Here is a 15,512-nt window from a genome sequence, read left to right as displayed (position 1 = left end):
ACACAAGGCAGGAACTCTGCTGGCTGTGTCTCAGCCTACCCCTCAGTCATTATCATTTGTATAAATGAGAAAATTTACCAGGTATTGAAAGAGGAGATATGGTTTGGTGATTTGAGTGAGAATGATTCCCATAAGTTCATACATTTGAATATTGGGCTCCCAGCTGGTTGAACTGTTTAGGAAGGATTAGGAGGTGAGGGCTTATTGGAGTAAGTAGATGTGTCACTGGGGGTGGGCTTTGAGGGTTCAAATGCCCAGGGCGGTCGTTTTCTCACTCTATTTATTTCTTCTGCCTTCAGGTCAGGAGGTAACCTTTCAAATACAACACAACCACCACGTCTACCTGCTTACCATCATAACTGGCATGGACTAACTCTCGGAAACTGTAGTCAATCTCCCAAAGTGGGTTATTTTATAAGTAACCATGGTCATGGTGTCTCTTCACAGCAGTAGAGCAGTAACTAAGTCAATGATCTACAGTGAAAAAGAAAAAATTAGGAAAAAACTGACCTAGAAATAATATAGTTTGTAGGTTTGCTGACCAGCATATTAAAATGATTATTATGAGTCTATCTCATATTTCAGATAGCTACAGAGACTAATAATGACTAAGATTAAGAATACATTATATACAATAAACAGCAAGTTAGACACAGCAGAAGAAAAAGAATACATACATGTGAACATAACGGGATAGACCACTGACTGTAATCCAGGGAGAAAGGAGATCTTGTAATACAGGACAACGATAGGTTTTAAAAGGACTCCACTGAATTAGTAACCAAATATGATGAGAAATAAAGTAAAAAAAATAAGTGCTGAATTTATTCAACACGATAAAAATTATAAATCTATAAACCCAAGATACCCAAAGGTGCATAAATACACAGAGGTGCACTGTATTAAATTACTTAAAGCCAGATATGAAGAAAAAAATCATCCAGAGTATAGAAAAGTATTAGAGAGAGAAGAAAAATAAGAATGTAAGGTGCTTCCCTATGGTAAGGGAGCTTCCCTTTAACAACAGATGGCCAGGAAATAACAGAATACTATATATAATGAAACAACAACAACAACAGCAATAATAATAATATAGTGAAATACCAAAAGATGAATGGAAGTTAATCTAGAATTCCACTTTCAAGAGATGAAGATGACATAAAGAATTTTCAAACAGCTGAAGAGCTAGCTCAGTAGTTAAATGCTTGCTTGTCTTTTCCAGGACTAGTTTAGTTCCCAAAACTTGCATCACGCAGCTCACAGCCTCCTGTAACTTCAGCTATGGGAGATCCAGTGCTTTCTTCTGGTCTCTGTGAGCACCCACATGTGCATGCACAGATGCTCGCATACACGTGCGCGCGCTCTCTCTCTCTCTCTCTCTCTCTCTCTCTCTCTCTCTCTCTCTCTCTCAATTTAGTTAAGTAGTGAATTAATTAACTTAATTAAAATCTTTCTAAAAAACTTTTTCAGAATCATAAAGACCTACCTGGTCTACAAGAAATATGAAAGGATGCTTCTTAGGCTGGAGGAAAGGAACATACAATAAAAACACAGATCTACACAAAAGAAGGATTACAGTTCCAGAAATCAGATGTGTATAGGGAAGTATGAAGGCTCTCGTCTTAGTTCTGAACTGATCTTCAAATCTGGTTAAAGTGGAAATGGTAACAATGCTTTGCAGTTTGACACTGGGGAACCTGACCTGCACAGAAGACTCGAAATGGAAACATACTGTTTTCTATACATTCATAATAACACATACACACACACATACATACATACATACACACATACATACATACATATATACACACGCGTACATATGTACACACATACATACATACATACATACATACATACATACATACATACATACACATGTATACACACATCCAGTAATGTGGTATTCCTTGGTGAGGAGCGAGGTTGGTATGTGTTTTGTGAACAATGGAACAAACACTGAAAATTCAAAAAGTGAGAGCTGACAATCCCAACAGGAAGTCAAAGTGAAATTAGGTCATTACAAACAATTTGAAAAAGAGAAAGGGAAACAGAATGCAGAGTTCACAGCACTAAGAGAAAACACATACAGGAAGGTGGTGGATCTTAAGATAACTATATTAACAATTGCATTAAATCTAAATGACTCAAACATCCCAATCAAAAGGCAGAAATGATTCAAGTCGACTTTTAAAGAGCAGATGCCATTATTATTCAAATTTAATCATACCTCTGTATGTGTAATATGTTAGAATATGATTTCCATCCATAAGAACCCCAATTTACAAATCAGAACATAAATGGGTTAAAGGGATGAAAGATAGCCCAATACTAAAAGTAGTCAAATAGTCTGACCAACGTGGCAGAGTTTCACTTAAGAAGCTCTTGCAGGCTGGCAAGACGGACCAGGGGGTAAAATTCCTTGTCAAGTCTCACAGCGTTGAGTTCAATCCCTGAGACCCACATGGTGGGAAAAAAACACTCTCATAAGCTGTCCTCTGACTTCCACACACGGTATATATGTATGCACAAACACCTCCCCACACATATGCACTGTAAATAAATTAATTTAATAAGTAATAATTTCATTTTTGACCCTAAAAGTTCTGGTTTCTTCTTTATCTAAAAAAATAATGTCTTAGACGCTTTGTCTGTTTTAATTTTAGAGCTGCCTGCGAGGATGATGGTTAGACAGTCACACCTTCGTGGTTATAGAAGAATGAAAGCTGAAATTAGGAGATAAAAATACCTCTCTTTGTATTTTATTTCTTTTCTTTGAGTTCTCTTTTTCCTGTTGACTGAACAGTAAAAGAAAACAGCAGCAGCATCTCGAGGTCTTTTCGCTCCGTGCGCCAGCCCCATCATCGATCCACGATCACCGAGTATATAAAGCAATGTTTGCTTCAGTGGCTCTATGCTTCCCTCCAAACAAACAGATATAGGGTTGAAAGCAGATGCCTACAGAGGTACGTTTAAGAGAAAATGCCCTTTAAGTTGATTCTATTTCCCCACTCTCAGTCTCATAAATACATGTAGCTGGATTGGATTGTTTCATTTTGCAAGACTGCTGTATATTTTTGGTTAATTTAAAGTTTTCCGTCAAGTTATCTTTTAAGGGCATTTGTCCCTATGCAGGGATAAATGCATAAATATTCAACAGCATGACATGTGCTTCACTTAACTGTAGACTATTTTCTCCTGAATTAAGGCATCTGAGTCCTTTTAAAATTGATAAGTACGGAGTAAGGCCAAGGCTGTAGAATGTGAAGCAGAGTGAGGAACCAGATGTGGTCCAGCTGGAAGCAAAACTAGAATAAGGTACAAGATCCTTGCATGTCTGAGTTTGGATGAAGAGAAACTGAGGCTGAACAAGGTAAGGAATCCCAGCAGCTGGGCATCAGGTACAAAAAAATACAAGGAAACGTGAACAGAGAGTGATGTGTCCATTGAGTGAATCCGGTTGTAATTGGCAGTGGCTAGACAAAAAGACAAAAGAAGACATTCGATTTCAGGGGCAGTTCTGGCAGTAAAGTGGCAAGAAGTGAAGAACTCCGGGACATGTACAGAGAGCTGAAGCTTCTAAGTGGCCCTCAAGAACACAGCAAGCAAGCACAATCCATCTGGCATCCAATAGAAACTGAAAAGCTTGCAACCCCTTCCAGAACTGAGGAGTCTGGAGCTTGCGGTTATCCATCTTCAGCCCTAGACAAAGAATACTGCACATCAAGATGAGCAGAGAAAGATCACCAACAGCAAAGACTATGAAGGGGAAAGTGGTCAAAAGAAATGTTTAAAAATATGGTGGTGCATGCCTTTCATCCCAGCATTCCAGAGGCGGGGGCGGAGGCGGAGGCGGAGGCGGGGGCGGGGGCGGGGGCGGAGGCGGAGGCGGAGGCGGAGGCGGAGGCGGAGGCGGAGGCGGAGGCGGAGGCGGAGGCAGAAACAGGAGGATCTCTATGAGTTTGAGTCCAGCCTGGTCTACTTAGTGAGTTCCAGGATAGCCAGGGCTAGACCGTGAAACCCTGTCTCATAAAAAAAATTTTTTTAAGGAAAAGAAACTGATTCTCTGGCTTATGTGAACTCACAGGCAAATACTCTGATCTTAATTCTTTTATTTTAAACGTTTGATTGTGAATTTTACATCATGTACCTAACCCCACTCATCTCCCCCTCCTCTCATACCCATCCTCCACCCTTTCAACCTCCCCTACAACAGAGAAAAAAATTCTCATTGTGGAAGCTGTAATGTGTCACAGTGTGTTCCACAGTATACAGATTTCAGGGTTGACTCACCCATGCCCCACCATCAGGGTCAGCCCTACTATGTTATCCAGTTGGGATTCAAAGCCTTCTCTCTCAAATGCTGCAGCAGGTGAAGGGCAGAGACAACTCTCTTGCTCTTTTGACCCCATTAGGCCAGCTCTCTTACCCACTGCAAATGGCAAGGGCAAAGAAATGGGAGGCGATCTCTCCTTTGTCCATGCCACCACACCACAGACAAGGCCAACACTTGCATGCTCACACCCTCCAGTCCAGCTTGCCCATGCCCCCACCTCCAGGGAAAGCTCTACTGTGCAGCCCAGGCAAGGTGCAAGGCCTGGTCTCTCAAGTGCTACAAGGAGCAGGGGAAGGTATTTCCCCCTCGTCCATGCCAACACACAAGAGACAAGTGCAGAGCCAGCTACCCTCCATTGTGGCTGGCTCACTCATACACGATTCCCACAGTGTGAGGGTGTGTTTCTGGAGTACTATAGCTGGTTAGGGACAGGATGTGAGGCTTCTGCTTTCACATACCCAAGGTCGGCTCTCCCAGGATACCCTGGAGAGGGGTGGGGCCATTTCTGCACAGCCCCCAGACAGCAACATGTCCCAGGGCAGCAGACCAAACCAGGCGAGTCTACCTGGCCTTTGAAGGTAAGACACCAGCTACTCACATCAGGCTGTTCCTCACTAACCTTGAGTTTCCAGTTTTGCCTCTCTTTATTGTGCCCACATTCTTCTGATTCTCTTTCTCTTCCATTTCTCCACCTCTTTCTTACTCCTTTTAGTGGCGCCCAGAGTCTCTCTGTGTCTGGGGTCATCTCAGGAGTGGTCTCAGGAGTGCTATGCTTCACTTATGCATTATGGCCCTGGGAAAAGGTCATCTTGGACATGGTCGGCACCCCCAACCCAGACTTGCATGGTGATGGGATGGTGATCGCAGGCTCACTTTTTCTCAGGATGCATTAGGCTACTAATTATTACCAGATGTTCACAGGTCAGAACACTGGTGTAGACATAGATTCTCTCTGCCACCTAATGATGCACATGTGACACAGCAGCCACACCTGCAATGCCTCTAGGGGCAGGGCTGACCTCAATGCTATACCTGAGAGAAAGTCTCTGGTCATTTAAATATACACCAAGGTCAAATCCTCCTGCCCAGTGATGTATAAGCAAGAGTGGGTCTAACATCAAAGTCCAACTTGGTTTCCAAAACCACAGAGTTAGGATCCTGGAAGGCTTGCTCCCAAAGAGTGTTTACAGAAACTAGATAGGCAATGGAAGATATCCCAACAAGACCATGGGCTTGGGACTTCATGCTCAGAACCTTCTCCAAGCACAAAGGGCAGGAAGGCATCCATGGAATCAAGATGAGCTACACGAAAGACAAAGACCGTGGGACAGAAGGTTCACTGTACAGGGTCACGAAACCTGCAGGCTCACTGGAGATAAACAGTCTTTGCAGATCTATTCCCACACCTGAGTCCCAAGTACATAAACTCCTTCTGCCAGCCTAATGTGAATCTACGAAACCAAGCACAGCCTTGAATAATCCCCGATGATCGCAACAGTTGTTAAGTGTTTACTATACTTGATATCTTTAATAAACAGTAAATGAATCACCACAGTCTTTACAGCTAGAAGTATATGTAGTCTCATCTCAACATTTAAAGATGAGAAAACTGAGGCTTCACAATAAACGAGTTCTGCCTTCTGTCAAATTCTGTACAGTAGCTACTGACCTTGCTGCCTCTCTTGAAACTGTTCTAAACAAACTCTTTGGAGGCATATTCAAGTCATGGGGATCAAATTAAAGAATGGTACAGTCCAACCTCAGGAAACTGCTAGAAGAAATAATTTTCCCATGAACCAAATGAAGAAGAGGAGAAATGTGAAGAGAAGGGAGTTTTAAATGTCAGCTTGCCACAACTTAGTCTCATCTGAGAAGAGAAGCTCAAGCAACTGTCTGTCTGGTTGGTCTATGATCATGTCTCTGAGTCTTGATTGTCAATTGATGTAAGAGGACTGTCCATTGTGGGTGACAAAGACACCTCCATCCTTTACCTGACAAAGACAGCCTGAAAGGAGTAGCATTTTATCTAGGCTCATGGCTCCAGAGGGCTTGGTCCGTCAGGGGTTAGAGTGTAGCAGAGACTCGGGAGAGATCAGAAAAGAGACAAAGGGTCCTGCTACTGTTTGCCTGCTGTCTCTTCTATATCCCTTTAAATCCAGATATGCAACACCAAACATGGTGTATCTAATGGCAACATGGGCCCTCCTTACAGTTCACCCTCTGGAAAATTCCTCAAAGAAACACCCAGGAGCACACCTAAGTCTCATGGAATGTTTTTAAATACAGTCGAGCTAACAATGAAGATTTACACAGGGCAAGCATACAGATACAACAACAGATACAACACTGCATTTGGCAAGTGCTGGACTAGCTCTGTCTGCTCAAGATGAAGAAATAGGGAAAGAGAGAGAAGACCTCAGGATAACTGACATTTCCAAAATGTTGATATTTATTCATTAATCTCTCTAAACTATGCCCCCACTTCCCACGAACTGCCATCATCTGAAAGCAGGTCTGCAGAGCATTTTATCTGAACAACTGTCCCATTCATTCTTCCATTACTTGGCTCACTATATCCAATCAGTTTTTCAAACCCAAGTGAGTGATCACCCACCCCCTGTTAAAATCCCTTCCTTGGCTCCCTGCGTACTCAGGATAAAGTCAAGTCCCTACTTTGTCCAATCCTGGCCCTAGTCCACTTACGGCTTCAGCTTGTGTCATTTTTACACAGGCTCTAATAATACTAAAGTATTTTCTGTCCTCAAGTGAACCAGGATCTTTTATGCCACGTGTTCTCCCACATGCATTCCTTCTGCAAGAAGACCACGCCCCTTCCAGCTCTACCTGGTTCATTACTACTTCCCAAGAAGAAGAACCCAAAGAGTTGAATCTTTCCAGTTCCATTGTCCCCTCCTGCTGCACCCATGCACATCACCGTCAGCCTCCCTGAGTGGACTCTTGCTGGACACACACAGAGAGAGAGAGAGAGAGAGAGAGACAGAGACAGAGACAGAGACAGAGACAGAGACAGACAGAGACAGACAGAGACAGGCAGAGACAGATAGAGACAGAGAGACAGAGACAGACAGAGACAGAGAGACAGAGACAGACAGAGACAGAGACAGGCAGAGACAGAGACAGGCAGAGACAGAGACAGGCAGAGACAGAGACAGACAGAGACAGAGACAGACAGACAGACAGACAAAGAGGAGACATTATCAATTTATCTCTAGTATAGTAATTAGCACATCTAGGCATGTGTAAGTGGTTGCTGAGACAATGAACTAACAGGCTTTCCTTTACTTGTGGCCCCAGGAAGTTGGTATAATTCCCACAGGACATTGTGGTGTTGAGAACTAAACACAACATTATGAAGATAGTGATATTTGCTGGCCTTGTGTGGGTCAATATTTAGACACTGCAACACAAGGCTGACTTTCACTTAACTTAATGTCAAACAAAATGTCATATTTTCTTTGCTTTGTTTTGGGAGGTGTTTCAATTTATTTGTTTTGGGAGTTTGGGGAAGGGGGAAATGAAATTATTTATAGCCAGTTTTTCACTCTGCTGTTCATTCGGCTTTTTTAATCTGTTAAAGTACAATATAATGTTTATCTCATTAGTAAAGCTTATTGATTTGAACCGGTAATTCTATGTCGATAACAACATTTTGCATTCTGAACCTATCATTCAGGTTACTGAGACTCTGCTTTAAACATTTGCATATCAGTTAAGCATATATTTTGTTTTTACACATGCCCACATATAAAGCACATCATCCACTTCCAAGTTACTGGGAGAGAAAGGACATTTGAGACAGAAACACGAAGCACGCCATGTCACAGCCTCCAGCTCAATTCCTGCACGGAACCTCCTCTCTCTGCTGAGATTCTGCGACTTAGAACTACAGGCCCCTCTAGCGTTCTTCACAGAGGCCTGGCAAAAGTCTACAACCTGCCTTCCCATGTCATTTAACTCATAGTCTAAAGACACTAACAAGTGCCATTCGAGGTTAGTTTACCGTGGCTTGTGTTTGATGAATTCCACACCCTTCCTCCTCTCCACCATCATGCCTCATCTCTGAAACCACCAAACAATAGACGTGCTGATGGACCTCGATTTCCTGCTTCCTTGACACTGGTATTTTTTTTTTGAGCAGCTGCTGTTCTAGATTATAATGTACCTTTAATAATCACCTTTAAAAAAAATCCCAGTTATATTGGGCTATCGTTCCTTTAGGCCAAGAGTCCTGGACAGCATTTAACACAGATAGGTTTTCCCTCTTTCTCCAATATTTTCTATGGTGCCATTGTTAACTTCTCCATTTTGGAACAAATCCCCTAACAGAAAGGACAGGGGGGAAGCAGAATGCTACAGGAGAGCACCGCTTATCGGTCTTCATGACACCCCTTGCTCCAGGCATTTCAACTGCCCCAACTGGGTTGTCCTTGCTCCAGGCAAAACAGAACCAGCTGACTGTCAGTGTGTGAGTCCTCGGGCTATTGCAGAGCTCAAATTTGAGCCTGTTCTGTAGACATTGATTAGAATGTTCTTTGCCTTTCTGAACGTCAGCTTTTCCTAGAGTACATTCGCAGTTTATTAACGTTCTTAGCCGCCCCTCCTAAATGGGCCCATCTTCTGCTACAGTTCTGACCATCTGTGTTTCCGGGTTTCTAGACTGCCTGATCAAATTTCTTGCTAAGCCTAAAACGCTAAATTATAATGCATGTATTGAATACCTTCCTCTACCTATCTCTCCAACTGTCACAAATGTCACTTCCTGCAGCTCAGAGAATGAGCTGTCTCTCAGAAGCTATACTGAGTTTCTCACCCTGTCAGACAGGTCCTTGACCTGAGACTCTGGAGAAAACCATGTTCTAAACATAAATCCAGGTCGGTCCCCTCCTTGACCTCTCGTTCACGCTATATCCCCTGAGCTTCCAGAATCATAACTGCCTCAAAGTATTATGTACATCTGACCTTCAGGCTGAAAAGTACAACAGATAAGCCACAATATAGCAAAAGTTGTCTTAATTCCCCAAAGGAATCTATGGCCGCACCTGTGTCTTGGATGTCATTTATTGCCACCCTTACCCACAGTCAAGGATAAAATAGGAGCAGCTGAGTCCAAGCCTTCATGGCATCACCAGAAGAAATGCCACTGAGCTCCCTGTGACAGCTGCACACTGTCAGGGGCCATACATTTCACAGTAACTCCTGGCACCACGTTTTTCTTTCCAAGGCATTCAATTTATACCTATAAACTGACCTCCCAATCTGTAGCACACCTAACTTTTCTTGATGTTCACTAAGAACAATGCTCCCAAAAGATATTTATGTGAGGAACCTGTAGCTTTCTCGCCTGCAGCCCTGTGATGAAGCCACCTGAGATGACATTAAAAAAAAAAGTGAGTCCCCAGCTCCGAAAAAAAAGAACCAAAAAAAAAAAAAAAGTGATCTGGAGCCTGAAGAACTATTCCTGCCCTGCCCCTGGACCCTACAAAATGATGGATTGTGTCTGCTCATGATATAATCCAGTTTATCTCAGCTATGACTACAATGGATGCTCTTCAGCTCCTCTTGATCTCTGCTACAAGCCCCTCCCTGCATATTATCCCAGGTTGTATATAAGACAGGCTGAGTGTGCTGTGTTGGGTTTAACCTGCCTAACCACATGAATCCAATTGGAATCATGAATCGGAACATGAAGCTAATCTTCAGCTGCCGACTGAGGGACTCTCTCTATTCAACTGCTCCCATACATTCTTCATCTACTTTCGTTGGTCGTCTTCATTGCTGTTACAGGGTTGTCCACACACCACCACCATCAATTCCATGGGTTAGTCAGATTATTTTCCCCCACTGTAGCAAATACCTGAGATAAATCAATTTATAAACATAGCAGGTTTACTTTGGCTTACAGTCTGAACGTTTCCACCCAAGACTGTTTGACCTCATCACTGTGAAGCTGTATTAAAGCAGGAAGGGGAGGCTGGACCAAGTTTTCCTTTCCCTTCATGCATACAGAGTCCATAGGTGTATATTACAGTAAGAATGCATAACAGAACAAGAGTAAGAAGTGAGAATAAGGAAGGGTGATGTCCTGCCTCCCTTCCAAGGACATGCCCCAATCACCTAACTTTCTGTCACTAAGCTGTATCTTAAACATTCCACATCTCCCAGTAGGACCACTGACAAGGGACCAGGCGCTGACTATGTAGGCCTTTGGGGTACATTCCAGATCCAAACTGTAGCCTTACTTCCCAGAGACTAACTTTTAACTTCAGCCTTGAAGAGACCACACAGTTACCTCCATTTACCACACGCAAGGGGCTGGACTAAGTGTTCCTTATGGCCCTTTCTAGCAGTAAAATTTATGATTCCATATAAGAAGCAGTTTCACTACCTGCCTGAGATTACACATAAATGCTTTTCTTTTATCTGAATTTATGTCAGGTGGGACATTCACTAAATCTAAAAGCAAAGCCATTTCACTTAGGATCCTTTCAGAACAAACAGAATAGAACAAAACAAGGGACCTGCATATAAGTTTTCTTTTGCTGTAAGAACACAGACATTTTCTTGAACGTATAGTTCTTACTGTTGGGGAAATTATTGGATGCTATTTCTTCCCTGGGGGAGAACAGAGCCTCATAATGATTCAGAGGTACACAGAGAAGTGAAAAGTGAACCAGGGGCTTGGAGGGACACTTCGCTGGGTAAGAGCAGATGCAGTGCAAGCATGAGGCCCTGGGTGTAGATCCCAGCACCCACACAATAAGCTGTGCACCAGCTCATCTTCATTGTTATTCTAGCACTGTGGTGGTAGGTAGAGACAGGATGATCACCAGGCTGATGCCCTGCCAGCCTCGCCAAAAGCACAACCTCCAGCTTCAGGGAAAGACTACCCAAAAGGAATAAGCCAAAGGGTGGGAGGATTCCCAATGCCTTTCAAGTGTCTCTGGCTCCCTATGTAAATGTGAGTATAGGTAATACCATGCAAATGCATACACACGCATGCATGCACACACGCAAATACATGCACATGCACACACAAATTAGAAAACGTTTCTAAAAACAGAATGAAATAATAAAATCTTGAATGGGTGAGTCCTTGTTAAGTTCATCTCCTTCCAAAACCTTGAAATCTCTTATTGGGCCAAAATCCCATGGGTAAAAGTTATCAATAATACAAGGCCTGGTCCTGCATGGAAGGGATTTGGAAACGTTCCTTGTTCTACACTGTGAAACATCTTGCAGCTGCCGAAGACAGCAGTAGGCTGTGTGTTCTTTTAAGTATATGACTTTTTTTTCCTTTAGTTAAAAGAAGAAAACCCACAGATCATATGTGTCTCTCTCTTGTGTCTAACTGTCACTAAGGCAGAGGCTGCTGGACCAGTGAGACCAATGCAGGATGACAGGGGCAGCACACTGCACTCAGGATGTGATGATACAATTCCAAGAGAGGGGGGGTTGGGAGACCTCTGCCACTCTCATTATCTGCTGCTGTGCTCCCTTCAGAATCAGGGGGGATTATTAAATATAATTCTGTTAATTATGGCTTGGTGCAAAAGTTGGATGGGTCCCGAATCAGTGCCCCCAAGGAAGAACGACATGAGGTAAAGATTGGAGGGCTTTTATGGTGGTTCTCAAAGATAATTATAGGTATGGAAACCAATTTCAGAGTGAGGAAAAAAAAACCCAGCCAAGCCCAGACTGTTTTCATAATGCAGCGTAACTCTTTTAATGTGAAACACTGACTGGTTTTCCCTGAGGGAGGATAATTCTTGCCATGTCTGTCTCCTGGACAGAAAGTCTCCGGCTTACAGGAACCCAGGAGCCTCAAGTACAGATTGCAGGTTTCCAGCCTCTCACTGAAGCAGCCAGGAGGCCGCATAACTTCTTTTGCCACAGGTACTCCAGCAAGAACAATAAACAGAAAAATGTAGATATATAGATAGCCTTCAGCAAAGATTGCACAAAGAGGTAAATTGGTCCACTGTAGGACATAGCGTCAAAAGTGCATATTTGGAATGACGATAATAACCGCTCTTCAGTGGTGCCATCGGTTAATATCAAAGAACACAGCCTTTCTCTTCAAAATATTATGGGCCAGGATAATGACTCTTAATACACAAACTGAGGGAGAGTCACTGTAATTCCATGCAAAGGATTACAAGCATTTTAGATGGGCTCTCTGATGGAGCGGAAGAGCCCATAAAACCTCCTGGAGGGCATCTGCAATGATGGACACTCACTTTTTATTCCGCTGCCTAAGATTTCTCTAACTCATCTTCTGGTTGCACTCTGATGAAATATGCCCACTCTCAGAACTCAGAAACACGTATTCAAGTTGATGGCAACTTAGGAGAATATTCTTCAAGCATAATAATGTGTTATGGGGGGCAAGGGAACACAACAATACAGTGTTCTCTAAATTGTGGGACACCAGTTCATGGTAACTCTCGGTCTTAGTCAGAGTCACTATTGCGGTGATAAAATATCATGACAAAGGTATCTTGGGGAGGAAAGGATTTATTTGGCTTATACATTTATATCAGTTCCTCATCAAAGGAAGTCAGGACAGGAAATCAAACAAGGCAGGAACCTTGGGGCAGGACCTGATGCAGAGACCACAAAGGAGGGCTGGTTACTGACTTGCTCCTCATGGTTTGCTTAGCCCGATTTCTTACAGGATCCAGGACCACCAGCCCAAGAACAAACCCACCTACAACGTTCTGGGCCCTCCTCCATAAACCACTAATCTAAAAAACGTCCTATAGGTTTGCTTACAGGTGGATCTTATGGTATTTTCTCAACTGAGATCCCCTCCCCCCTGATGACCCTAGATTATGTCATATTGATATAATGCTAGCCAGAGTACCTCCCCTGGGCAAGAGATGGTATTGAGTTTGAAGTGAATGCAAGATAAGGAACTTCAATACAAGGACTCACCACATGCTAAAGATGCCCTTTCATTCAACCAGAGTATCTGTGTGACAGTCTCAGTTGGTTTTTCTCAACTTTAAAAGTTTCGGTGAGAAGCAACAAAGGACATGTGGCTGTGATAGAAAGAACAAGAAGTGATAGAGCAATAGCAGATGTTGGTCTAGAAACTTGGACTGCGTTGTACTGCGTCAGCACCTCTGACCTAGAGGCCAGATGTTTGCTGCAGAAGTTGCTCTGTGCTCCACAGCATCCCAGGGATCAGCCCACTGGATGGCAAGAGCCAGTGACACCAGATTGTGACACCAAAAGTTGTCTCCGTATATTTCCCAGTATCCCCTGGGAAAGGAAGGAACCACCCTGAGTCAAAACTAACTTAGAGCAATATGATGTTTGCACACCTGCTTAAGTACAAAGGTCGTAGGGAAAAGTGTCAGATATGACAATGTGAAATATTCCAGAGATGACAGTCATCAATCAAAGGAAGATGGCAAATGGGGTTACAGATGCTATTTGGATGCATTTCAATAAAGGAGATTTCCTTTGAGGGTTTCCCCTATCCACTGGTTCATTCTAATATATTAAGATCGGCCATATTGCTTCTAATAACAGATTCCAGGCATGAATCTCAAAGGCAAGGCTGCTAAGGGTCTTTGCCTTTGCAGTTTGTTTGTCTGTCCAACCAGACGGTAGCATGGTCTTCTAAACCTTCATAGGGAAAAACACATGATCAAACCTGTCAATCTGGTACGCCTCGGTGGGCTGAACTGGCCTGGCTTTTTGATGAGGTGTTTGGCAGCCTGAATATTTAATTTCATTCTTTTAATCTTATGTTTGGGCTGCATATGCCCACGGGCCTTTGGACACTTTCCTCTTTTTTAATAAAGCTAATAAATGCCCCTAGGAAATTTACATGTATCTAAACCGACATAACAAAGCTGATACATCAGAGGGGTCAGGCATGAGAGATTCCAGCAATTTATATAAACGGAGGAAGCTGGAATGGGCTCGGACTGCCTGGAGTTATTACTCAAGCCCTGGCAGCCTTCCAGGCTGCTCATAATTTTAAATAAATTCTGATCTTGGTGATGTATACGTATTGATCACGTTTTCAGAAAGTCATCACCATGTACTCCTTCACTACATATTGATCTGAAATCTCCACAGTTCCTGAGAGAAGTCTGGCATTACATTAGCTATTATCTGCACCACAATTTATCCTTCTATATGAATCCAGCTTGTGGATAAGTGAGCCATTCTCTTTCACTTACCATGGAGAGAGACCTGGGAGCTCTAAGAAAATGGGAGGCTCAGGCCCTGTGCGTCTCAACCCATCACTAATTTCCCTTGCTCATTCTATTTCTCAAACTCTCAATTTCTCCTTCATATTCAAAAAAGAGTAAACAGTGTTATCCACAGGTAAGATATTCTAGCAGTTTTTTTTTTCTTACTCTTCAAATCATTGTTCTAAAAATACTGTGGTGCAGATCCAACTCCCGCATGCGGTAGGTGGATAGTGGGTCTCACCAGACAATCTTGCTCAATTTCCTTTGTAAACAATGGCCTCTGTTTCCAAACAGCTGGCCTGAATGGAGAGCTGGGCCACCAGAGAGCTGTCACGACTGAAAGTATGGCTTAAAGAGGTACATGTGTATGTTAGTTCAGCAAATGGGCCTCAGGTATGGACTTTCTGTTGGGTCCTGTACTGAGATCATAACCATGTGTAATAAAATCGTCCTATTCCCCAATACTTCAAGTATGAGGAGTCTCCACTTGACACCCAAGAAGTTTCTACTCATGGCCAGACAATACACATGTGACAAATAGTTGTCACATTGCATGATTTGGGAGAGGCCCCTCCTACAGCTGCCTTCTGATGAGTTACAACTAAGTACAAAGCATTATAGTGTCATGTTGACATGATGTCTTTTCCCTCTGTCTCCCTGAAAGGAACATGAGACATCATGGCAGTTTGGTGTCACAATTCAGAGAAGGAATATGGTCACAAAGACCCACAAGGACACCTCCACCCTGCAACTGATCAATAGTAACCCACTTAGAGATGTAAATAGACTGAGAGACCCTATGTTCCGACCATGTGTCCTCAGGTTTCACTCTCTGATGTGATCCAGAGACTCCCGACACATATTGTCACCAAAACTTCCCCCTACCCTGTTATTAAAACTTTCTTGCTGGAGACTCATAACTATCAAAGTGCAGAGAGTAAGTG

At 43.0% G+C, this 15,512-nt stretch overlaps 1 pseudogene; it reads right to left on the bottom strand.

Moving 5' to 3' along the window:
• Positions 1–5,229: 5,229 nt before the first annotated feature.
• On the bottom strand, positions 5,230–5,349 carry LOC116897550 (annotated as a pseudogene).
• Between the last annotated feature and the right edge of the window lie 10,163 nt (positions 5,350–15,512).

This window comes from Rattus rattus, chromosome 3, assembly GCF_011064425.1.
Source record: "Rattus rattus isolate New Zealand chromosome 3, Rrattus_CSIRO_v1, whole genome shotgun sequence".
NCBI lineage: Eukaryota > Metazoa > Chordata > Mammalia > Rodentia > Muridae > Rattus > Rattus rattus.
Note: the sequence above shows the minus strand (reverse complement) of the source record. Positions and strands in the feature narration are given on the sequence as shown.